We start from the raw sequence: 25,000 nt of genomic DNA, 5'->3' as shown, positions 1-25,000 counted from the left end.
CGCAATGCTGGTGCGAACCCGGGAGCGCTCCGATGTGTGCTCCAAGGTGCGGCGTGCACGAAGTCCGAGCCCGGTTTGCCCCGGGTGCGCACCTCGCGTGCACCTTCGCCGGGGTGAGCACCTTGGTGTGCAGACCTTGGTTGGGTTGCGCGCCCTGGTGCGCACCAAGGAGCGCTCTGAAGTGTGCTCCAAGGTGCGGCGTGCACGAAGTCGGAGCCCGGTTTGCCCCGGGTGTGCACCTCGGGTGCGCACCTCGCGTGCACCTTCGCTGCGGTGGGCACCTTGGCTGGGTTGCGCGCCTTGGTGGGCACCATGCAGTGCACGAAGTCGGAGCCCGGATTGCCCCGGGCGCGCACCTCCGCCAGGGTGGGCACCTTGGTGCGCACAACTTGCCTGGGCTGCGCACCAGGAAGGGCTCAAGATGGCACCCGCGTTCCGTTTTTTTCACTATCTTTCAGAACGGAAATTTTAAAATCTCGTTTTTTTTTGCCTTTTCTGGAAATTAGTGAAGGCAGCGCATCAAAGGTGCGCAACGCTGGTGCGAACCTGGGAGCGCTCCGATGTGTGCTCCAAGGTGCGGCGTGCACGAAGTCGGACCCCGGTTTGCCCCGGGTGCGCACCTCGCGTGCACCTTGGTGCGCACACCTTGGCTGGGTTGCGCGCCCTGGTGGGCACCATGGTGCGCACCAAGGAGCGCTCCGAAGTGTGCTCCAAGGTGCGGCGTGCACGAAGTCGGAGCCCGGTTTGCCCCGGGTGCGCACCTCGCGTGCACCTTCGCCGCGGTGGGCACCATGGCGTGCACGAAGTCGGAGCCCGGTTTGCCCCGGGTGCGCACCTCGCGTGCACCTTCGCCGGGGTGGGCACCTTGGTGTGCAGACCTTGGCTGGGTTGCGCGCCCTGGTGGGCACCATGGTGCGCACCAAGGAGCGCTCCGAAGTGTGCTCCAAGGTGCGGCCTGCACGAAGTCGGAGCCCGGTTTGCCCCGGGTGTGCACCTCGGGTGGGCACCTTGGTGCGCATGCCTTGCCTGGGCTGCGCACCAGGGCGGGCTCAAGATGGCACCCGCGTTCCTTTTTTTTCACTATCTTTCAAAACGGAAATTTTAAAATCTCATTTTTTTTTGCCTTTTTCTGGAAATTAGTGAAGGCAGCGCATCAAAGGTGCGCACCTCGCTGCCCACCACGGTGCGCAACGCCGGTGGGCACCCGGGAGTGCTTCGAAGTGTGCTCCAAGGTGCTGCGTGCACGTTGTCGGAGCCCGGTTTGCCCCGGGTGCGCACCTCGCGTGCACCTTCGTCGGGGTGGGCACCTTGGCTGGGTTTGCCCCGGCTGCGCTCCGAAGCGGGGTTATTGGAGCGCCGCCTCTTTTTTTGTCGGAGCGTTTGGTGGGGTTTCTCGCATTGGCTCTTCCGAGGCCCGGTTGCCACCCTGGCGCGCACGAAGTCGGAAGTAGGGTTAATTGCCCGGGTGCGCACCTTTGCCAGGGTGGGCACCTTACCTGGGCTGCGCACCAGGGCGGGCTCAAGATGGCACGCGCGTTCCGTTTTTTTCACTATCTTTCAAAACGGAAATTTTAAAATCTCCTTTTTTTTTTGCCTTTTCTGGAAATTAGTGAAGGCAGCGCATCAAAGGTGCGCACCTCGCTGCCCACCTTGGTGTGCTCTGAGGTGCGCACCCGGGAGCGCTACGAAGTGTGCTCCAAGGTGCGGCGTGCACGTTGTCGGAGCCCGGTTTGCCCCGGGTGCGCACCTCGCCTGCACCTTGGCCGGGGTGGGCACCTTGGCTGGGTTTGCCCAGGGTGCGCTCCGAAGCGGGGTTACTGGAGCGCCCCCTCTTTTTTTGTCAGAGCGTTTGGTGGGGTTTCTCGCATTGGCTCTTCCCAGGCCCGGTTGTTGGGTGCGCTCCCACCCTGGCGCGCGCGAAGTTGGAAGTTGGGTTAATTGCCCGGGCGCGCACCTTCGCCAGGGTGGGCACCTTGGTGCGCACACCTTGGCTGGGCTGCGCACCAGGGCGGGCTCAAGATGGCACCAGCATTCCCTTTTTCTCACTATCTTTCAAAACGGAAATTTTAAAATCTCGTTTTTTTTTTGCCTTTTATGGAAATTAGTGAAGGCATCGCATCAAAGGTGCGCACCTCGCTGCCCACCTTGGTGTGCTCCGAGGTGCCCACCACGGTGCGCAACGCCGGTGCGAACCCGGGAGCGCCCCGATGTGTGCTCCAAGGTGCGGCGTGCACGAAGTCGGACCCCGGTTTGCCCCGGGTGCGCACCTCGCGTGCACCTTGGTGCGCACACCTTGGCTGGGTTGCGCGGCCTGGTGGGCACCATGGTGCGCACCAAGGAGCGCTCCGAAGTGTGCTCCAAGGTGCGGCGTGCACGAAGTCGGAGCCCGGTTTGCCCCGGGTACGCACCTCGCGTGCACCTTCGCCGGGGTGGGCACCTCGGCTGGGTTGCGCGCCCTGGTGCGCACCAAGGAGCGCTCCGAAGTGTGCTCCAAGGTGCGGCGTGCACGAAGTCGGAGCCCGGTTTGCCCCGGGTGCGCACCTTCGCCGCGGTGCGCACCATGGCGTGCACGAAGTCGGAGCCCGGTTTGCCCCGGGTGCGCACCTCGCGTGCACCTTCGGCGGGGTTGCGCGCCCTGGTGGGCACCATGGTGCGCACCAAGGAGCGCTCCGAAGTGTGCTCCAAGGTGCGGCGTGCACGAAGTCGGAGCCCGGTTTGCCCCGGGTGCGCACCTCGCGTGCACCTTCGGCGGGGTTGCGCGCCCTGGTGGGCACCATGGTGCGCACCAAGGAGCGCTCCGAAGTGTGCTCCAAGGTGCGGCGTGCACGAAGTCGGAGCCCGGTTTGCCCCGGGTGCGCACCTCGCGTGCACCTTCGCCGCGGTGGGCACCATGGCGTGCACGAAGTCGGAGCCCGGTTTGCCCCGGGTGCGCACCTCGCGTGCACCTTCGCCGGGGTGGGCACCTCGGCTGGGTTGCGCGCCCTGGTGCGCACCAAGGAGCGCTCCGAAGTGTGCTCCAAGGTGCGGCGTGCACGAAGTCGGAGCCCGGTTTGCCCCGGGTGCGCACCTCGCGTGCACCTTCGCCAGGGTGGGCACCTCGGTGCGCACACCTTCTCAATGTTTTCTTGCCTTTTCTGGAAATTGGTGAAGGCAGCGCATCAAAGGTGCGCACCTCGGTGTGCTCCGAGGTGCGAACCCGAGAGCGCTCCGAGGTGCCCACGAAGTCGAAAGTCGGGTTAATTGCATTGTTTTCCCCGGGTGCGCTCCGAGGTGCGCAACATCGGCGCGCACCAAGGAGGGCTCCGAAGTGTGCTCCAAGGTGCGCACGATGGCGTGCACCTCTGGTGCGCACGATTCGGAGCTCGGTTTGACCGGGGTGCGCACACCTTGGCTGGGTTGCGCACCTTTTGTGCGCTCCAAGGTGCGCACGAAGTCGGAGCTCGGTTTGCCCCGGGTGCGCACCTTCGCCAGGGTGCGCACCTTGATGCGCACGCCTTGGCTGGGCTGCGCACCTTGGTGGGCGCCATGGTGCGCACCTTTCGTGCGCTCCAAGGTGCGCACGAAGTCGGAGCTCGGTTTGCCCCGGGTGCGCACCTTGGTGGGCGCCATGGTGCACTCCGAGGTGCCCAAGATTGGTGCGCACCAAGGAGCGCTTCGAAGTGCGCTCCAAGGTGCGCGCGAAGTCGAAAGTTGGGTTAATTGTCCGGTTTGCCTCGGGTGCGCACCTTGCGTGCACCTTCGCCAGGGTGGGCGCCTTGGTGCGCACACCTTGGCTGGGCTGCGCACACCTTGGCACCCGCGTTTCCTTCATTTTAAATTTTTTTTTTTTACAATCTCTCAAGTGGGAAATTCTATAATCTCAACTTTTTTTGCCTTTTCAGGAAACTTTTGAATGGAGCGCATCATTGGTGCGCTCCGAAGTGTGCTCCAAAGCTCTCTCCAGCTGCGTGCACCTGCCCCGGCCGCGCACCCGGCCCCGCCCAGCTTCGCTCACCTGTCCCGGGCGTCTGGTGCGGAACCTTAGAGTAAGAAACATCACCGTGCACCTTGGCCAACGTGCGCGACTCGACCGAGCGCGCACTGGCCGAGGTGCACACCGATTTCACCTGGGTGCGCGCGCAGCACCTCGGGCGCACCGGGGTGCGCGCACAACGCCCGGGTTGCACCGTGGCCTGTGTGCTCGGGGTGCCTCGGGTGCGCGCTCGGTGTCGCCCCCGCGCGCGCGGTAGTGCGGGCAGCGCACCCCGGCCCGGCCCGGCCCCGACGAGAACGCAAACGGGCAAAAGGTTTATTCAAATAGCATTGCGACGCCCGGCGAAAAACTAAAAAAGGGTGCAACACCGGGACTTCCCGGGAGGTCACCCATCCCAGTACTACTCCGGCCCAAGCGCGCTTAACTGCGGAGTTCTGATGGGATCCGGTGCACTAATGCTGGTATGATCGCACCCGTTATGAGCTTGTCGCAGTGTGTACTTAGCAAACCGCGACCCACGTGCGAATCCACCCCGGCCACCCACCCCCGTCGAGGTGCACACCCTCCCTCGCGAAGTGCGCCCCGTTCGCCAAGTGTGAGCCCTGCCCGGGTGCGCGCACCTTGCTAGGGCGTCGGGTGTGCACCCGGCCCGGCCTACGTGCGTGCACCTGGAGGGGGCGTCGTGTGCGTGCAGTGTCCCGTCTGCAACGCGGTGCCCACACACCACCTCGGGCGCAACGACCTGCGCTCACATGTGGGCCGAGTGCACCTTGGTGCATGTTCGGGGCGCCTCGGGTGCACGCTCGATCTTGCCCCGGTGCACCAAGGCGCTCGGTTTGCCCCGGGTGCGCACTTGGTGCAAGGTGGGCACCCAAAATAGGGATCAAGCACCAAAACACAAGTTTCGGGATGCAAAATGGGACCCAAGGACCACAAATGCGTTCCAAGACCCATGATGGGTCCACGAGAACAAAAATGTGTTCCGAGACTTAATAAACAAATATTGGGTTTTAGGAGAAGAAACATGCTCTGATGCCCAAAACGAGAATCGACCCCGAAAAGGCCACAGGCCAAAAGTGGGATGCGAGACAAAAAAAAATGGGACCCGAGGACCAAAATTGGGTTCCCAGGTCGAAGACAGGGCAACCGGACAAGAAACGACCTCTAAGGCTCGAAATGAGTCCCGACGACTAAAACTTGACAAGAAGCACCCATCAGGCACCCAACTCGACACCCATGGGATGCCGACCCACCCGGGCTTCCACCTAGCACACCTTGGCACCCACCCACCCTCGCACCCAACCTCGCACCCAACTTAGCACCTTTGAACCCACATTGGCACTCACCCTGACCCTGGCACCTTGGAACCCACATTGGCACTCACCTTGACCCTGGCACCCACCTTTGCACTCACCTTGGGACCCACCCTGGCTCCCACCTCGGCACCCACCCAGACACCCACCTTGGTTCCTTGGCACCCACCTTGGATCCTTGGCACCCACCCCGACACCCACCTTGGCACGCAACTTGGCTACTTGCCACCCACCTTGGCTCCTTGACGCCCACCCCGACAACCACCCCGTGACCTACCCTGGCTAGGGTTGGTGCACACCCACCCTGGTGCCCACCTTGGCACCCACCCTATGACCCACCTTGGCACGCACCTTAGTACCCACCCCGTTACCCACCCTAGGACCCACCCCGTGACCCACCTTGGCCAGGGTGGGTGCCTTGGTGCGCACAACTTGCCTGGGCTGCACACCAGGGCGGGCTCAAGATGGCACCCGCGTTCCGTTTTTTTTACTATCTTTCAAAACGGAAATTTTAAAATCTCATTTTTTTCTTTTTTTTGCCTTTTCTGGAAATTAGTGAAGGCAGCGCATCAAAGGTGCGCAATGCTGGTGCGAACCCGGGAGCGCTCCGATGTGTGCTCCAAGGTGCGGCGTGCACGAAGTCCGAGCCCGGTTTGCCCCGGGTGCGCACCTCGCGTGCACCTTCGCCGGGGTGAGCACCTTGGCTGGGTTGCGCGCCCTGGTGCGTACCAAGGAGCGCTCTGAAGTGTGCTCCAAGGTGCGGCGTGCACGAAGTCGGAGCCCGGTTTGCCCCGGGTGTGCACCTCGGGTGCGCACCTCGCGTGCACCTTCGCTGCGGTGGGCACCTTGGCTGGGTTGCGCGCCTTGGTGGGCACCATGCAGTGCACGAAGTCGGAGCCCGGTTTGCCCCGGGCGCGCACCTCCGCCAGGGTGGGCACCTTGGTGCGCACAACTTGCCTGGGCTGCGCATCAGGAAGGGCTCAAGATGGCACCCGCGTTCCGTTTTTTTCACTATCTTTCAGAACGGAAATTTTAAAATATCGTTTTTTTTTGCCTTTTCTGGAAATTAGTGAAGGCAGCGCATCAAAGGTGCGCAACGCTGGTGCGAACCTGGGAGCGCTCCGATGTGTGCTCCAAGGTGCGGCGTGCACGAAGTCGGAGCCCGGTTTGCCTCGGGTGCGCCCTGGTGGGCACCATGGTGCGCACCAAGGAGCGCTCCGAAGTGTGCTCCAAGGTGCGGCCTGCACGAAGTCGGAGCCCGGTTTGCCCCGGGTGTGCACCTCGGGTGGGCACCTTGGTGCGCATGCCTTGCCTGGGCTGCGCACCAGGGCGGGCTCAAGATGGCACCCGCGTTCCTTTTTTTTCACTATCTTTCAAAACGGAAATTTTAAAATCTCATTTTTTTTTGCCTTTTTCTGGAAATTAGTGAAGGCAGCGCATCAAAGGTGCGCACCTCGCTGCCCACCACGGTGCGCAACGCCGGTGGGCACCCGGGAGTGCTTCGAAGTGTGCTCCAAGGTGCTGCGTGCACGTTGTCGGAGCCCGGTTTGCCCCGGGTGCGCACCTCGCGTGCACCTTCGTCGGGGTGGGCACCTTGGCTTGGTTTGCCCCGGCTGCGCTCCGAAGCGGGGTTATTGGAGCGCCGCCTCTTTTTTTGTCGGAGCGTTTGGTGGGGTTTCTCGCATTGGCTCTTCCGAGGCCCGGTTGCCACCCTGGCGCGCACGAAGTCGGAAGTAGGGTTAATTGCCCGGGTGCGCACCTTTGCCAGGGTGGCACCTTACCTGGGCTGCGCACCAGGGCGGGCTCAAGATGGCACGCGCGTTCCGTTTTTTTCACTATCTTTCAAAACGGAAATTTTAAAATCTCCTTTTTTTTTTGCCTTTTCTGGAAATTAGTGAAGGCAGCGCATCAAAGGTGCGCACCTCGCTGCCCACCTTGGTGTGCTCTGAGGTGCGCACCCGGGAGCGCTACGAAGTGTGCTCCAAGGTGCGGCGTGCACGTTGTCGGAGCCCGGTTTGCCCCGGGTGCGCACCTCGCCTGCACCTTGGCCGGGGTGGGCACCTTGGCTGGGTTTGCCCAGGGTGCGCTCCGAAGCGGGGTTACTGGAGCGCCCCCTCTTTTTTTGTCAGAGAGTTTGGTGGGGTTTCTCGCATTGGCTCTTCCCAGGCCCGGTTGTTGGGTGCGCTCCCACCCTGGCGCGCGCGAAGTTGGAAGTTGGGTTAATTGCCCGGGCGCGCACCTTCGCCAGGGTGGGCACCTTGGTGCGCAAACCTTGGCTGGGCTGCGCACCAGGGCGGGCTCAAGATGGCACCAGCATTCCCTTTTTCTCACTATCTTTCAAAACGGAAATTTTAAAATCTCGTTTTTTTTTTGCCTTTTATGGAAATTAGTGAAGGCATCGCATCAAAGGTGCGCACCTCGCTGCCCACCTTGGTGTGCTCCGAGGTGCCCACCACGGTGCGCAACGCCGGTGCGAACCCGGGAGCGCCCCGATGTGTGCTCCAAGGTGCGGCGTGCACGAAGTCGGACCCCGGTTTGCCCCGGGTGCGCACCTCGCGTGCACCTTGGTGCGCACACCTTGGCTGGGTTGCGCGGCCTGGTGGGCACCATGGTGCGCACCAAGGAGCGCTCCGAAGTGTGCTCCAAGGTGCGGCGTGCACGAAGTCGGAGCCCGGTTTGCCCCGGGTGCGCACCTTCGCCGCGGTGGGCACCATGGCGTGCACGAAGTCGGAGCCCGGTTTGCCCCGGGTGCGCACCTCGCGTGCACCTTCGCCGGGGTGGGCACCTCGGCTGGGTTGCGCGCCCTGGTGCGCACCAAGGAGCGCTCTGAAGTGTGCTCCAAGGTGCGGCGTGCACGAAGTCGGAGCCCGGTTTGCCCCGGGTGTGCACCTCGCGTGCGCACCTCGCGTGCACCTTCGCTGCGGTGGGCACCTTGGCTGGGTTGCGCGCCTTGGTGGGCACCATGCAGTGCACGAAGTCGGAGCCCGGATTGCCCCGGGCGCGCACCTCCGCCAGGGTGGGCACCTTGGTGCGCACAACTTGCCTGGGGTGCGCACCAGGAAGGGCTCAAGATGGCACCCGCGTTCCGTTTTTTTCACTATCTTTCAGAACGGAAATTTTAAAATCTCGTTTTTTTTTGCCTTTTCTGGAAATTAGTGAAGGCAGCGCATCAAAGGTGCGCAACGCTGGTGCGAACCTGGGAGCGCTCCGATGTGTGCTCCAAGGTGCGGCGTGCACGAAGTCGGACCCCGGTTTGCCCCGGGTGCGCACCTCGCGTGCACCTTGGTGCGCACACCTTGGCTGGGTTGCGCGCCCTGGTGGGCACCATGGTGCGCACCAAGGAGCGCTCCGAAGTGTGCTCCAAGGTGCGGCGTGCACGAAGTCGGAGCCCGGTTTGCCCCGGGTGCGCACCTCGCGTGCACCTTCGCCGCGGTGGGCACCATGGCGTGCACGAAGTCGGAGCCCGGTTTGCCCCGGGTGCGCACCTCGCGTGCACCTTCGCCGGGGTGGGCACCTTGGTGTGCAGACCTTGGCTGGGTTGCGCGCCCTGGTGGGCACCATGGTGCGCACCAAGGAGCGCTCCGAAGTGTGCTCCAAGGTGCGGCCTGCACGAAGTCGGAGCCCGGTTTGCCCCGGGTGTGCACCTCGGGTGGGCACCTTGGTGCGCATGCCTTGCCTGGGCTGCGCACCAGGGCGGGCTCAAGATGGCACCCGCGTTCCTTTTTTTTCACTATCTTTCAAAATGGAAATTTTAAAATCTCATTTTTTTTTGCCTTTTTCTGGAAATTAGTGAAGGCAGCGCATCAAAGGTGCGCACCTCGCTGCCCACCACGGTGCGCAACGCCGGTGGGCACCCGGGAGTGCTTCGAAGTGTGCTCCAAGGTGCTGCGTGCACGTTGTCGGAGCCCGGTTTGCCCCGGGTGCGCACCTCGCGTGCACCTTCGTCGGGGTGGGCACCTTGGCTGGGTTTGCCCCGGCTGCGCTCCGAAGCGGGGTTATTGGAGCGCCGCCTCTTTTTTTGTCGGAGCGTTTGGTGGGGTTTCTCGCATTGGCTCTTCCGAGGCCCGGTTGCCACCCTGGCGCGCACGAAGTCGGAAGTAGGGTTAATTGCCCGGGTGCGCACCTTTGCCAGGGTGGGCACCTTACCTGGGCTGCGCACCAGGGCGGGCTCAAGATGGCACGCGCGTTCCGTTTTTTTCACTATCTTTCAAAACGGAAATTTTAAAATCTCCTTTTTTTTTTGCCTTTTCTGGAAATTAGTGAAGGCAGCGCATCAAAGGTGCGCACCTCGCTGCCCACCTTGGTGTGCTCTGAGGTGCGCACCCGGGAGCGCTACGAAGTGTGCTCCAAGGTGCGGCGTGCACGTTGTCGGAGCCCGGTTTGCCCCGGGTGCGCACCTCGCCTGCACCTTGGCCGGGGTGGGCACCTTGGCTGGGTTTGCCCAGGGTGCGCTCCGAAGCGGGGTTACTGGAGCGCCCCCTCTTTTTTTGTCAGAGCGTTTGGTGGGGTTTCTCGCATTGGCTCTTCCCAGGCCCGGTTGTTGGGTGCGCTCCCACCCTGGCGCGCGCGAAGTTGGAAGTTGGGTTAATTGCCCGGGCGCGCACCTTCGCCAGGGTGGGCACCTTGGTGCGCACACCTTGGCTGGGCTGCGCACCAGGGCGGGCTCAAGATGGCACCAGCATTCCCTTTTTCTCACTATCTTTCAAAACGGAAATTTTAAAATCTCGTTTTTTTTTTGCCTTTTATGGAAATTAGTGAAGGCATCGCATCAAAGGTGCGCACCTCGCTGCCCACCTTGGTGTGCTCCGAGGTGCCCACCACGGTGCGCAACGCCGGTGCGAACCCGGGAGCGCCCCGATGTGTGCTCCAAGGTGCGGCGTGCACGAAGTCGGACCCCGGTTTGCCCCGGGTGCGCACCTCGCGTGCACCTTGGTGCGCACACCTTGGCTGGGTTGCGCGGCCTGGTGGGCACCATGGTGCGCACCAAGGAGCGCTCCGAAGTGTGCTCCAAGGTGCGGCGTGCACGAAGTCGGAGCCCGGTTTGCCCCGGGTACGCACCTCGCGTGCACCTTCGCCGGGGTGGGCACCTCGGCTGGGTTGCGCGCCCTGGTGCGCACCAAGGAGCGCTCCGAAGTGTGCTCCAAGGTGCGGCGTGCACGAAGTCGGAGCCCGGTTTGCCCCGGGTGCGCACCTTCGCCGCGGTGCGCACCATGGCGTGCACGAAGTCGGAGCCCGGTTTGCCCCGGGTGCGCACCTCGCGTGCACCTTCGGCGGGGTTGCGCGCCCTGGTGGGCACCATGGTGCGCACCAAGGAGCGCTCCGAAGTGTGCTCCAAGGTGCGGCGTGCACGAAGTCGGAGCCCGGTTTGCCCCGGGTGCGCACCTCGCGTGCACCTTCGGCGGGGTTGCGCGCCCTGGTGGGCACCATGGTGCGCACCAAGGAGCGCTCCGAAGTGTGCTCCAAGGTGCGGCGTGCACGAAGTCGGAGCCCGGTTTGCCCCGGGTGCGCACCTCGCGTGCACCTTCGCCGCGGTGGGCACCATGGCGTGCACGAAGTCGGAGCCCGGTTTGCCCCGGGTGCGCACCTCGCGTGCACCTTCGCCGGGGTGGGCACCTCGGCTGGGTTGCGCGCCCTGGTGCGCACCAAGGAGCGCTCCGAAGTGTGCTCCAAGGTGCGGCGTGCACGAAGTCGGAGCCCGGTTTGCCCCGGGTGCGCACCTCGCGTGCACCTTCGCCAGGGTGGGCACCTCGGTGCGCACACCTTCTCAATGTTTTCTTGCCTTTTCTGGAAATTGGTGAAGGCAGCGCATCAAAGGTGCGCACCTCGGTGTGCTCCGAGGTGCGAACCCGAGAGCGCTCCGAGGTGCCCACGAAGTCGAAAGTCGGGTTAATTGCATTGTTTTCCCCGGGTGCGCTCCGAGGTGCGCAACATCGGCGCGCACCAAGGAGGGCTCCGAAGTGTGCTCCAAGGTGCGCACGATGGCGTGCACCTCTGGTGCGCACGATTCGGAGCTCGGTTTGACCGGGGTGCGCACACCTTGGCTGGGTTGCGCACCTTTTGTGCGCTCCAAGGTGCGCACGAAGTCGGAGCTCGGTTTGCCCCGGGTGCGCACCTTCGCCAGGGTGCGCACCTTGATGCGCACGCCTTGGCTGGGCTGCGCACCTTGGTGGGCGCCATGGTGCGCACCTTTCGTGCGCTCCAAGGTGCGCACGAAGTCGGAGCTCGGTTTGCCCCGGGTGCGCACCTTGGTGGGCGCCATGGTGCACTCCGAGGTGCCCAAGATTGGTGCGCACCAAGGAGCGCTTCGAAGTGCGCTCCAAGGTGCGCGCGAAGTCGAAAGTTGGGTTAATTGTCCGGTTTGCCTCGGGTGCGCACCTTGCGTGCACCTTCGCCAGGGTGGGCGCCTTGGTGCGCACACCTTGGCTGGGCTGCGCACACCTTGGCACCCGCGTTTCCTTCATTTTAAATTTTTTTTTTTTACAATCTCTCAAGTGGGAAATTCTATAATCTCAACTTTTTTTGCCTTTTCAGGAAACTTTTGAATGGAGCGCATCATTGGTGCGCTCCGAAGTGTGCTCCAAAGCTCTCTCCAGCTGCGTGCACCTGCCCCGGCCGCGCACCCGGCCCCGCCCAGCTTCGCTCACCTGTCCCGGGCGTCTGGTGCGGAACCTTAGAGTAAGAAACATCACCGTGCACCTTGGCCAACGTGCGCGACTCGACCGAGCGCGCACTGGCCGAGGTGCACACCGATTTCACCTGGGTGCGCGCGCAGCACCTCGGGCGCACCGGGGTGCGCGCACAACGCCCGGGTTGCACCGTGGCCTGTGTGCTCGGGGTGCCTCGGGTGCGCGCTCGGTGTCGCCCCCGCGCGCGCGGTAGTGCGGGCAGCGCACCCCGGCCCGGCCCGGCCCCGACGAGAACGCAAACGGGCAAAAGGTTTATTCAAATAGCATTGCGACGCCCGGCGAAAAACTAAAAAAGGGTGCAACACCGGGACTTCCCGGGAGGTCACCCATCCCAGTACTACTCCGGCCCAAGCGCGCTTAACTGCGGAGTTCTGATGGGATCCGGTGCACTAATGCTGGTATGATCGCACCCGTTATGAGCTTGTCGCAGTGTGTACTTAGCAAACCGCGACCCACGTGCGAATCCACCCCGGCCACCCACCCCCGTCGAGGTGCACACCCTCCCTCGCGAAGTGCGCCCCGTTCGCCAAGTGTGAGCCCTGCCCGGGTGCGCGCACCTTGCTAGGGCGTCGGGTGTGCACCCGGCCCGGCCTACGTGCGTGCACCTGGAGGGGGCGTCGTGTGCGTGCAGTGTCCCGTCTGCAACGCGGTGCCCACACACCACCTCGGGCGCAACGACCTGCGCTCACATGTGGGCCGAGTGCACCTTGGTGCATGTTCGGGGCGCCTCGGGTGCACGCTCGATCTTGCCCCGGTGCACCAAGGCGCTCGGTTTGCCCCGGGTGCGCACTTGGTGCAAGGTGGGCACCCAAAATAGGGATCAAGCACCAAAACACAAGTTTCGGGATGCAAAATGGGACCCAAGGACCACAAATGCGTTCCAAGACCCATGATGGGTCCACGAGAACAAAAATGTGTTCCGAGACTTAATAAACAAATATTGGGTTTTAGGAGAAGAAACATGCTCTGATGCCCAAAACGAGAATCGACCCCGAAAAGGCCACAGGCCAAAAGTGGGATGCGAGACAAAAAAAAATGGGACCCGAGGACCAAAATTGGGTTCCCAGGTCGAAGACAGGGCAACCGGACAAGAAACGACCTCTAAGGCTCGAAATGAGTCCCGACGACTAAAACTTGACAAGAAGCACCCATCAGGCACCCAACTCGACACCCATGGGATGCCGACCCACCCGGGCTTCCACCTAGCACACCTTGGCACCCACCCACCCTCGCACCCAACCTCGCACCCAACTTAGCACCTTTGAACCCACATTGGCACTCACCCTGACCCTGGCACCTTGGAACCCACATTGGCACTCACCTTGACCCTGGCACCCACCTTTGCACTCACCTTGGGACCCACCCTGGCTCCCACCTCGGCACCCACCCAGACACCCACCTTGGTTCCTTGGCACCCACCTTGGATCCTTGGCACCCACCCCGACACCCACCTTGGCACGCAACTTGGCTACTTGCCACCCACCTTGGCTCCTTGACGCCCACCCCGACAACCACCCCGTGACCTACCCTGGCTAGGGTTGGTGCACACCCACCCTGGTGCCCACCTTGGCACCCACCCTATGACCCACCTTGGCACGCACCTTAGTACCCACCCCGTTACCCACCCTAGGACCCACCCCGTGACCCACCTTGGCCAGGGTGGGTGCACCCACCCTGGTGCCCACCTTGGCACCCACCCATCCTAGCACCCAGCCTGTGACCGGGCTTGGAACCCAACCTTGCACCCGCACCCGTCTTGGCCAGTGTGGGTGCGCACCCATCCTGGCACCCACGTTGTGACACACCCTTTAACCCACGCACCCTAGCACCCACGTTGGCACCCACCTTGGAACCCAACCTAGCAACTTGGCACCCACCCCGTGACCCACCTTGGCATCCACCATAGCAGTCGCCGACTTGGCACCCACCTCGGCACCCACCTTGACACTTGTGGACCCACCTTGCCACTCACCCTAGCATCGACCCATCCTAGCACCCACCCTGGCACCTTTGCACCCTAGCACTCACCCATCCTAGCACCTAACCTGTGACCCACCTTGACACTCACCCTCGCACCCACCTTGGAACCCAACCTAGCACCCACCCACCCTGACACCAACCCTAGCACCTACCCACCCTTGCACCCACCCTGTGACCCATCTTGGCACCCACCCATCCTACCACTCAACCTATCACCCACCTTCTCACCCACCTTGGCATCCACCTTAGCACCCACCCACACTGGCACCTTGGCACCCACCTCGGGCAAGGTGGGTGCACACCCACCCTGGCACCCAATTTAGAACCCACCGAGCATGTTACCCACCTTGGCACCCACATTGCAGCCCACCCTAGTACCCACCCTATGACCCACATTGGCATCCACACCCTAGCACCCAGGCACCTCGACACCCGCCTTGACACCCACCCTAGCACTGAACCTGTGACCCACCTTGGAACTCACCCTAGAACCCACCCACCCTGTGAACCACCTTGGCATCCACCTTAGCACCCACCCACCTTGGCACCCACTCTAGCACTCACCCATCCTAACACCCAACTTGTTACCCACCTTGGCACCCGCCCTCGCGTCCACCTTGAAACCCACCCTAGCACCCACCCACGCAGGAGCCCACCTTGGCACCCAACCTAACACCCACGCATCCTGGCACCCAACTTGTGACCCACCTTGGAACCCACCCTAGTACCCACCTTTGAACCCACTATATCACCAACCCACCTTGGCACCCACCCTATGACCCTCTTTGGAATCCACCCTAGCACGCACCCACCCTGGCACCCACCATGGAGCGCACCCTAGCACCCACCCACCTCGGCACGCACCTCAACACCCACCTTGGTGTGCGCACTGCGCCAACCTCTCAAAGACCCTATGTGGTGCGCTCCAAAGTGTACACCTTTGGTGCGCTCCAAGGTGCGCACCTTTGGTGCACACCGAGGTGCACACCAAAGTGTGCACCGAGGTGAGCACCAAAGTGCACTCCAGGGTGCACACCAAGGCGTGCACCTTTGGTGCGGTCAATGCAAACGAATTCGGAAGTTGGGGTCGATGTCCTAATCGCTGCTGCAGACTACACGTATGAGAATCGGACAAATAGCTTTATATAGGGGAGGTGTTGCGTTTGATGGGTCGACTCCCCTGGTTGTGTGCACTGCACCAACTTCAAAGACCCTGTCTTGTTTAAGAAGTCAAAAGTTGGGGTGGATGTCCTAATCATTGCTGCAGTCTACGCATGTATGAGAATCAGACAAATAGCTTATATAGGGGAGGTGTTGCATTCGGTGGGTTGACTCCCCTGGTTGTGCGCACTGCGCCAACCTCAAAGACCCCGCATAGCAGAAGAAGTCGGAAGTCGGATTTTGGTGAGCACCAAGGCGTGCACCTTTGGTGCGGTCAACGCAGACGAATTCAGAAGTTGGGGTGGATGTCCTAATCGTTGTTGCAGGCTACACATGTATGAGAATCAGACAAATAGCTTATATAGGGGAGGTGTTGGGTTTGATGGGTCAACTCCCTTGGTTGTGCGCATTACGCCAACCTCAAAGACCTTGTTTTCGTTAAGAAGTCAAAAGTTGGGGTCAATGTCCTAATGGCTCCTGCAGGCTACACATGTATGAGAATCGGACAAATAGCTTATATAGGGGAGGTGTTGGGTTTGATGGGTCGACTCCCCTGGTTGTGCGCATTACGTCAACCTCAAAGACCTTGTTTTCGTTAAGAAGTCAAAAGTTGGGGTCGATGTCCTAATTGCTCCTGTAGACTACACATGTATGAGAATCAGACAAATAGCTTATATAGGGGAGGTGTTGGGTTTGATGGGTTGACTCCCCTAGTTGTTCGCATTACACCAACCTCAAAGACCTTGTTTTCGTTTAGAAGCCGAAAGTTGGGGTCGATGTCCTAATTGCTCCTGCAGGCTACGCATGTATGAGAATCAGACAAATAGCTTATATAGGGGAGGTGTTGGGTTTGATGGGTCGACTCCCCTGGTTGTGCGCATTGCGCCAACCTCAAAGACCCTGCATTGCGGATGAAGTCGAAAGTCAGAGTTTGGTGTGCTACAAGGTGTGGTCGAAGGTGCTCACCTAGGTGTGCACCTTTGGAGCACAGGAAAAGTGCCCTCCAAAAGTGCGCACCTTTGGAGTGCACAAAAGTGCCCTCCAAAAGTGCGCACCTTTGGAGCGCAGAAAAGTGCCCTCCAAAAAGTGCCCTCCAAAAGTGCGCACCTTTGGAGCGCAGAAAAGTGCCCTCCAAAAAGTGCCCTCCAAAAGTGCGCACCTTTGGAGCGCAGAAAAGTGCCCTCCAAAAAGTGCGCACCTTTGGAGCGCAGAAAAGTGCCCTCCAAAAAGTGCCCTCCAAAAGTGCGCACCTTTGGAGCGCAGAAAAGTGCCCTCCAAAAAGTGCCCTCCAAAAGTGCGCACCTTTGGAGCGCAGAAAAGTGCCCTCCAAAAAGTGCCCTCCAAAAGTGCGCACCTTTGGAGCGCAGAAAAGTGCCCTCCAAAAAGTGCCCTCCAAAAGTGCGCACCTTTGGAGCGCAGAAAAGTGCCCTCCAAAAAGTGCCCTCCAAAAGTGCGCACCTTTGGAGCGCAGAAAAGTGCCCTCCAAAAGTGCGCACCTTTGGAGCGCACAAAAGTGCCCTCCAAAAGTGCGCACTTTTGGTGCGCACCAAGGCGCTGGTTCGGTCGTTGCAGGCGAGTTCGGAAGTTGGGGTCGATGTCCTGAGCGGAGGTGCAAACTACACAGGTGTCGGAATCGGACAAATAGCTTATATAGGGGAGGTGTATGCTTCGATGGGTCGACTCCCCAGGTTGAGCGCACCGCGCCAACCTCAAAGACCCTACGGTATGGATGAAGTCGGAAGTTGGGTCCGATGACCAATTCGATTAGTAGGTATGCTCATGAGGTCGGAATTTGGGTCCGATGACCTGCCATGTGCAGGAAGGCGAATGTTGACACTGTGCGTTGCAAGGTGCACACCAAGGCGCTGGTGCGGTCTTTTTAGTCGAGTTCGGAAGTTGGGGTCGATGTCCTGATCGGAGGTGCAAGCTACACAGGTGTGGGAATCGGACAAATAGCTTATATAGGGGAGGTGTATGCTTCGTTGGGTCGACTCCCCGGGTTGAGCGCACCGCGCCAACCTCAAAGACCCTACGGTATGGATGAAGTCGGAAGTTGGGTCCGATGACCGATTCGATATGTAGGCATACTCGCGAGGTCGGAATTTGGGTCCGATGACCTGCCACGTGCAGGAAGGCGAATGTTGGCACTGTGCGTTGCAAGGTGCGCACCAAGGCGCTGGTTCGGTCGTTGGAGGCGAGTTCGGAAGTTGGGGTCGATGTCTTGATCGGAGGTGCAAACTACACAGGTGTGGGAATCGGACAAATAGCTTATATAGGGGAGGTGTATGCTTCGTTGGGTCGACTCCCCGGGTTGAGCGCACCGCGCCAACCTCAAAGACCCTACGGTATGGATGAAGTCGGAAGTTGGGTCCGATGACCGATTCGATATGTAGGCATACTCGCGAGGTCGGAATTTGGGTCCGATGACCTGCCATGTGCAGGAAGGCGAATGTTGGGACTGTGCGTCGCAAGGTGCGCACCAAGGCGCTGGTGCCGTCGTTGCAGTCGAGTTCGGAAGTTGGGGTCGATGTCCTGGTCAGAGGTGCAAACTACACAGGTGTGGGAATCGGACAAATAGCTTATATAGGGGAGGTGTATGCTTCGATGGGTCGACTCCCTGGGTTGAGCGCACCGCGCCAACCTCAAAGACCCTACAGTATGGATGAAGTCGGAAGTTGGGTCCGATGACCGATTCGATACGTAGGCATATTGGCGAGGTCTGAATTTGTGTCCGATGACCTGCCATGCGCAGGAAGGCGGAATTTGGGTCCGATGACCGAGTTGATGGCGTGCCATGCGCAGAAAGGCGGAATTTGGGTCCGATGACCGAGTTGATGTTGATGGCCCGCCATGCACAGGAAGGCGGAATTTGGGTCCGATGACCGATTTGAAGGCGTGCCATACGCAAAAAGGCGGAGTTTGGGTCCGATGACCGAGTTGATATTGATGGCCCGCCATGCGCAGGAAGGCGGAATTTGGGTCCGATGACCTGACATACGCATGGAGTCCGACTCGGGGGCCGATGTTCGATTCGATGACTTGCATTGTGGGTAAAGTCGGAAGTTGTGGTCTTTGACCCGATTCGATGACCAGACTTCGGCTGCTTGAGAATCGGACAAATAACTTATATAGGGGAGGTAGTGTTCTCGAGCATCCTCCCCCCGTGCCCGTTTATGTCGATTGATGCTGGTGCTCGACTGGTTGGAGCGCTCGGATGCAAAAATCTTGCACCAGGATTTATCGATTGTGATGGACACGGCAAGTCTCCTGATTGCTATGCAGGAGCTCATCGTGAATCTCTATGCGGCCTTGGTATGGACTCGACCTGCGGAATGGTTCGGCAATGGTAGTCGCTCCAACACGTCCTTGCAATGGCCACAGAGGTGATTCGACTAGAGCTCCAGTCTAGCTTTTGGGTTGCTTGGCGGACTGGTATAGCCGCGATCGAGTTCCGGCCATGAACGTTTTAGATAGCTCTTGGGCTTTCTGGGACGGAAGTCGGAAGTTTGGGCTGTTGTCCGATTTGATGACCATTCTTCGGATGTGTGAGAATCGGACAAATAACTTATATAGGGGACTGTGTTGTCTCACGCAGCCCCCTCCGTGCCCCTCTATCTCGACCGATGTTGGTGCTTGAAAGGGTTGGGATCGCTCGGATTTATAAACGTGCACCACCATTTGTCGAGTGTGAGGGACGCGGCAGGTCTCCTAAATGCTATGCGGGCGCTCTCTGAGAATCTCTATCCGGCCTCGACACAGACTAGTCTTGCTGAATGGTTTGGCACTGGTAGTCGATCCAACACGTCGTTGTTGTGGCCGCCTAGGCGATTCGATTCGAGCCCCCGTCTAGCTTTTGGGTTGCTTGGCGGATTTTGCCCTATCCGCAAGTGAGCTCGGTCCCTAAACGTTCGAGAAACCCGATTGCTATGCGCCGACTCTCTTTCTTGCGAGCCTCCATCTAGCTTTTGGGTCTCTACGGAACGGAAGTCGGAATCTGGGACCGTTGTTTGATTCGACGAGGCAGACTACGGTTGTGCGAGAATCGGACAAATAACTTATATAGGGGAGGTGTTGACTGGAGCATTCTCCCCCGTGCCCCTCTAACTCGACCAATGCTGGCGCTCGAACGGTGGTAGCGCTCGGATTTTCATTGAGCGCCAGCATTGGTCGATTTAGAGGGGCATGCGAGATTCCCGAATGCTATGCGAGGGCTCTAACGGAAATGTCTATTGGTTTCGGTATGGATGCAATTGCGAGTGGTTCGGCAAAGGTAGTCGTTCCGATGCGTCCATGTCGTGGCCAAATCGATAATTCGATTTGAGCCCTCGTATAGCATTTGGGTCTCTCGATGTGATTCCGCATTCCAGTCCCTTTGGGCACTGCTTGAGCCGCATCCCAGGGGGTTCCCTTCCCAATAATCTGCCTCGCAACCCGATTGCTATGCGGTGAGGCTCCTCGGCCGCCTCGGAACTATCTGTGTATCAGACGCATCGCGGGATAAGGGGTTGGCAACGGTAGTCGCCCCAAGCGCGTCCGATGCTTGGACCATTCCGAGGCGGCCCTGAAGCCTCTTCCGTCTAGCCGTTGGGTCCTTCTCGCCGCATCCCTCGCCTCGCACCCCGATTGCTATGCGGTGAGGCTCCTCGGCCGCCTCGGAACTATCTGTGTATCGGACGCGTCGCGGGATAAGGGGTTGTCACTGGTAGTCGCCCCAAGCGCGTCCGATGCTTGGACCATTCCGAGGCGGCCCTGAAGCCTCTTCCGTCTAGCCGTTGGGTCCTTCTCGCCGCATCCCTCGCCTCGCACCCCGATTGCTATGCGGTGAGGCTCCTCGGCCGCCTCGGAACTATCTGTGTATCGGACGCGTCGCGGGATAAGGGGTTGTCATTGGTAGTCGCCCCAAGCGCGTCCGATGCTTGGACCATTCCGAGGCGGCCCTGAAGCCTCTTCCGTCTAGCCGTTGGGTCCTTCTCGCCGCATCCCTCGCCTCGCACCCCGATTGCTATGCGGTGAGGCTCCTCGGCCGCCTCGGAACTATCTGTGTATCGGACGCGTCGCGGGATAAGGGGTTGTCACTGGTAGTCGCCCCAAGCGCGTCCGATGCTTGGACCATTCCGAGGCGGCCCTGAAGCCTCTTCCATCTAGCCGTTGGGTCCTTCTCGCCGCATCCCTCGCCTCGCACCCCGATTGCTATGCGGTGAGGCTCCTCGGCCGCCTCGGAACTATCTGTGTATCGGACGCGTCGCGGGATAAGGGGTTGTCACTGGTAGTCGCCCCAAGCGCGTTCGATGCTTGGACCATTCCGAGGCGGCCCTGAAGCCTCTTCCGTCTAGCCGTTGGGTCCTTCTCGCCGCATCCCTCGCCTCGCACCCCGATTGCTATGCGGTGAGGCTCCTCGGCCGCCTTGGAACTATCTGTGTATCGGACGCGTCGCGGGATAAGGGGTTGTCACTGGTAGTCGCCCCAAGCGCGTCCGATGCTTAGACCATTCCGAGGCGGACCCGAAGCCTCTTCCGTCTAGCCGTTGGGTCCTTCTCGCCGCATCCTTCGCCTCGCACCCCGATTGCTATGCGGTGAGGCTCCTCGGCCGCCTCGGAACTATCTGTGTATCGGACGCGTCGCGGGATAAGGGGTTGTCACTGGTAGTCGCCCCAAGCGCGTCCGATGCTTGGACCATTCCGAGGCGGACCCGAAGCCTCTTCCGTCTAGCCGTTGGGTCCTTCTCGCCGCATCCCTCGCCTCGCACCCCGATTGCTATGCGGTGAGGCTCCTCGGCCGCCTTGGAACTATCTGTGTATCGGACGCGTCGCGGGATAAGGGGTTGTCACTGGTAGTCGCCCCAAGCGCGTCCGATGCTTGGACCATTCCGAGGCGGACCCGAAGCCTCTTCCGTCTAGCCGTTGGGTCCTTCTCGCCGCATCCCTCGCCTCGCACCCCGATTGCTATGCGGTGAGGCTCCTCGGCCGCCTTGGAACTATCTGTGTATCGGACGCGTCGCGGGATAAGGGGTTGTCACTGGTAGTCGCCCCAAGCGCGTCCGATGCTTGGACCATTCCGAGGCGGACCCGAAGCCTCTTCCGTCTAGCCGTTGGGTCCTTCTCGCCGCATCCCTCGCCTCGCACCCCGATTGCTATGCGGTGAGGCTCCTCGGCCGCCTTGGAACTATCTGTGTATCGGACGCGTCGCGGGATAAGGGGTTGTCACTGGTAGTCGCCCCAAGCGCGTCCGATGCTTGGACCATTCCGAGGCGGCCCCGAAGCCTCTTCCGTGTAGCCGTTGGGTCCTTCTCGCCGCATCCCTCGCCTCGCACCCCGATTGCTATGCGGTGAGGCTCCTCGGCCGCCTTGGAACTATCTGTGTATCGGACGCGTCGCGGGATAAGGGGTTGTCACTGGTAGTCGCCCCAAGCGCGTCCGATGCTTGGACCATTCCGAGGCGGCCCCGAAGCCTCTTCCGTGTAGCCGTTGGGTCCTTCTCGCCGCATCCCTCGCCTCGCACCCCGATTGCTATGCGGTGAGGCTCCTCGGCCGCCTTGGAACTATCTGTGTATCGGACGCGTCGCGGGATAAGGGGTTGTCACTGGTAGTCGCCCCAAGCGCGTCCGATGCTTGGACCATTCCGAGGCGGACCTGAAGCCTCTTCCCTCTAGCCGTTGGGGCTTTCTCGCCGCATCCCTCGCCTCGCACCCTGATTGCTATGCTGTGAGGCTCCTCGGCCGCCTTGGAACTATCTGTGTATCGGACGCATCGCGGGATAAGGGGTTGGCAGTGGTAGTCGCCCCAAGCGCATCCGATGCTTGGACCATTCCGAGGCGGCCCTGCAGCCTCTTCCGTCTAGCCGTTGGGGCCATCTCGCCGCATCCCCCACCTCGCACCACGATTGCTATGCGGTGAGGCTCCTTGGCCGCCTCGGAACTATCTGTGTATCGGACGCATCGCGGGATAAGGGGTTGTCACTGGTAGTCGCCCCAAGCGCGTCCGATGCTTGGACTATTCCGAGGCGGCCCTGCAGCCTCTTCCGTCTAGCCGTTGGGGCCATCTCGCTGCATCCCCCACCTCCTCGGCCGCCTCGGAACTATCTGTGTATCGGACGCATCGCGGGATAAGGGGTTGGCAGTGGTAGTCGCCCCAAGCGCGTCCGATGCTTGGACTATTCCGAGGCAGCCCTGCAGCCTCTTCCGTCTAGCCTTTGGGGCCATCTCGCCGCATCCCTCGCCTCGCACCCCGATTGCTATGCGGTGAGGCTCCTCGGCCGCCTGGGAACTATCTTCGTATCGGACGCATCGCGGGATAAGGGGTTGTCACTGGTAGTCGCCCCAAGCGCGTCCGATGCTTGGACTATTCCGAGGCGGCCCTGTGGCCTCTTCCGTCTAGCCGTTGGGGCCATCTCGCCGCATCCCCCACCTCGCACCCCGATTGCTATGCGGTGAGGCTCTTCGGCCGCCTTGGAACTATCTTCGTATCGGACGCATTGCGGGATAAGGGGTTGTCACTGGTAGTGGCCCCAAGCGCGTCCGATGCTTGGACTATTCCGAGGCGGCCCTGCAGCCTCTTCCGTCTAGCCGTTGGGGCCATCTCGCCGCATCCCCCACCTCGCACCCCGATTGCTATGCGGTGAGGCTCCTCGGCCGCCTTGGAACTATCTTCGTATCGGACGCATCGCGGGATAAGGGGTTGTCACTGGTAGTCGCCCCAAGCGCGTCCGATGCTTGGACTATTCCGACGCGGCCCTGTGGCCTCTTCCGTCTAGCCGTTGGGGCCATCTCGCCGCATCCCCCACCTCGCACCCCGATTGCTATGCGGTGAGGCTCCTCGGCCGCCTTGGAACCATCTTCGTATCGGACGCATCGCGGGATAGGGGGCTGTCACTGGTAGTCGCCCCAAGCGTGTCCGATGCTTGGACCATTCCTAGGCGGCCCTGAAGCCTCTTCCGTCTAGCCGTTGGGGCCTTCCCGCCCCATCCCTCGCCTCGCACCCCCGATTGCTATGCGGTGAGGCTCCTCGGCCGCCTTGGAACCATCTGTGTATCGGACGCATCGCGGGATAAGGGGTTGGCACTGGCAGTCGCCCCAAGCGCGTCCGATGCTTGGACCATTCCGAGGTGGCCCTGAAGCCTCTTCCGTCTAGCCGTTGGGGCCTTCCCGCCCCATCCCTCGCCTCGCACCCCGATTGATATGCGGTGAGGCTCCTCGGCCGCCTTGGAACTATCTGTGTATCGGACGCATCGCGGGATAAGGGGTTGGCACTGGTAGTCGTCCCAATCGCATCCGATGCTTGGACCATTCCGAGGCGGCCCTGCAGCCTCTTCCGTTTAGCCGTCGGGGCCTTCCCGCCGCATCCCTCGCCTCGCATCCCGATTCCTATGCGGTGAGTCTTCTCGGCCGCCGCGGAACTATACCTGTTATTGCTACTGCATCCTTCGGCTGGTAACCTCCTCTGCCGCCTTGGAACGTTCTCTTTGTCGGACGCGTCGCGGGATAAGGGGTTGGCACTGGTAGTCGCCCCAAGCGCGCCCGATGCATAGACCGCTCCGAGTCGACCTTGCTTTCAGCCTCTCACATGCATAGACCTCTCTGAGTCGACCCTGCAGCCTCTCACGTTTAGCCTTTGGAATCTCGCCTCACAACATGATTGCTATCCTTGATGCATCCCTTGCCTCGAGCCCTGATTGCTTTCTTGGCTGCATCCCTCCTCTCCTCACAGCCCGGTTGTCATCACTGCTTCATCCGTCGCTTCATGCATTCTGGCTGCTGGGCCCTTCCCACCGCACACCTCGATTGCTATCTCTTCTGCATCACACACCCCGATTGCTATCTCTGCTACATCCCTCGGCTCTCACTTCTGCATCCTTCGCCTCACACCTCGATTGCTATCAATGCTGCATCCGTAACCTCACACCCCGATTGCTATGCGGGGAGGCTCCTTGGCCGCCTTGGAAATTTCTGTGTGTCGGACGCACCGCGGGATAAGGGGTTGGCACTGGTAGTCGCCCCAAGTGCGCCCGATTCTTAGACCGCTTCGAGGTGACCTCGTAGCCTCTTTCGTCCAGGCTTCCTGCCTTCAACGCCCTTTTTACACCTCGATTGCTATGCGCGGGCTCGTTGGCGTCTATCACCTCTCTGCGAAGAGTGGCACGATGATTGTTGGGGTAAATCGTAGCAGTCCGATCTCTGGCCTTGGGCCATTGTGAGGGCTGATCGATTTCCTGTGCGCATCTCGTGTTCGCCCAGTAACAGACTCGACGACTTGTAATCGGTCTTGTTCCCGATTGTTCCTGGAGGTAGTCTTCGGAACTCTTGGATTTGACCTGTCACTCGAACTGTCCTCTTCCGAGGATGCTTGTGTGTGTGTGCTTGTGCCATTTCCTTGGCGGTATTAACGAGATATTAAAGAGCGGAGTGAGCGCCTCGCCCAGCTATGTTTGGGGCTCTCACTCCCTTACCCGGTGTGCGACCGCTTTGCACGTAGGTTGCGGAGCATCGCGACTCTTTCGATGTTTGGCGGTTGTCTTCCGGTGATGCGTTGGTCCCGAAGTGCACGTTACTAGCATTTCTGCCATTGTTCTCGATCTTTGGCACGTTCCTTCGTTGCAATTGGATATATATCTCCGTTTATACGCGCAGGCTTCTCCCGCCTATTCAGCGCTGTCCCACTCTCAGCACTCTCGTGGTCTCCTTGGCTTCTCTCTCCCGTGAGCGAGCTCTCTTCTCGAGTCTTTTCCATGTCCCATGGAGGTTGCCTTGCGAAATTCGGGCACACAAACGTGACCGGATAAGAGCGGAATTGCCTATGAGGAGAAGCTCACCTTAGGGAGCAGCAATGCCGAGTGTTTCGACAGAGGGTAGAGGGGGCGTTGTTTGGGCGGTTGCACAAAAGAGTGCTACGTTT

General features: G+C 60.8%; 2 non-coding genes across 2 annotated transcripts; both read right to left on the bottom strand.

Moving 5' to 3' along the window:
- Window positions 1-4,329: 4,329 nt before the first annotated feature.
- LOC131868218 (5S ribosomal RNA) lies at window positions 4,330-4,448 on the bottom strand. The gene has a single exon (XR_009366709.1). It is a non-coding gene; the product is annotated as a 5S ribosomal RNA (ribosomal RNA).
- Window positions 4,449-12,265: 7,817 nt separating this feature from the next.
- Window positions 12,266-12,384, bottom strand: LOC131868217 (5S ribosomal RNA). Its single transcript, XR_009366708.1, has one exon. It is a non-coding gene; the product is annotated as a 5S ribosomal RNA (ribosomal RNA).
- Window positions 12,385-25,000: the final 12,616 nt, after the last annotated feature.

Source organism: Cryptomeria japonica, unplaced genomic scaffold (assembly GCF_030272615.1).
Source record: "Cryptomeria japonica unplaced genomic scaffold, Sugi_1.0 HiC_scaffold_199, whole genome shotgun sequence".
NCBI classification, from domain to species: Eukaryota; Viridiplantae; Streptophyta; class Pinopsida; order Cupressales; family Cupressaceae; genus Cryptomeria; species Cryptomeria japonica.
This window is presented reverse-complemented; position numbering and strand designations above follow the sequence as displayed.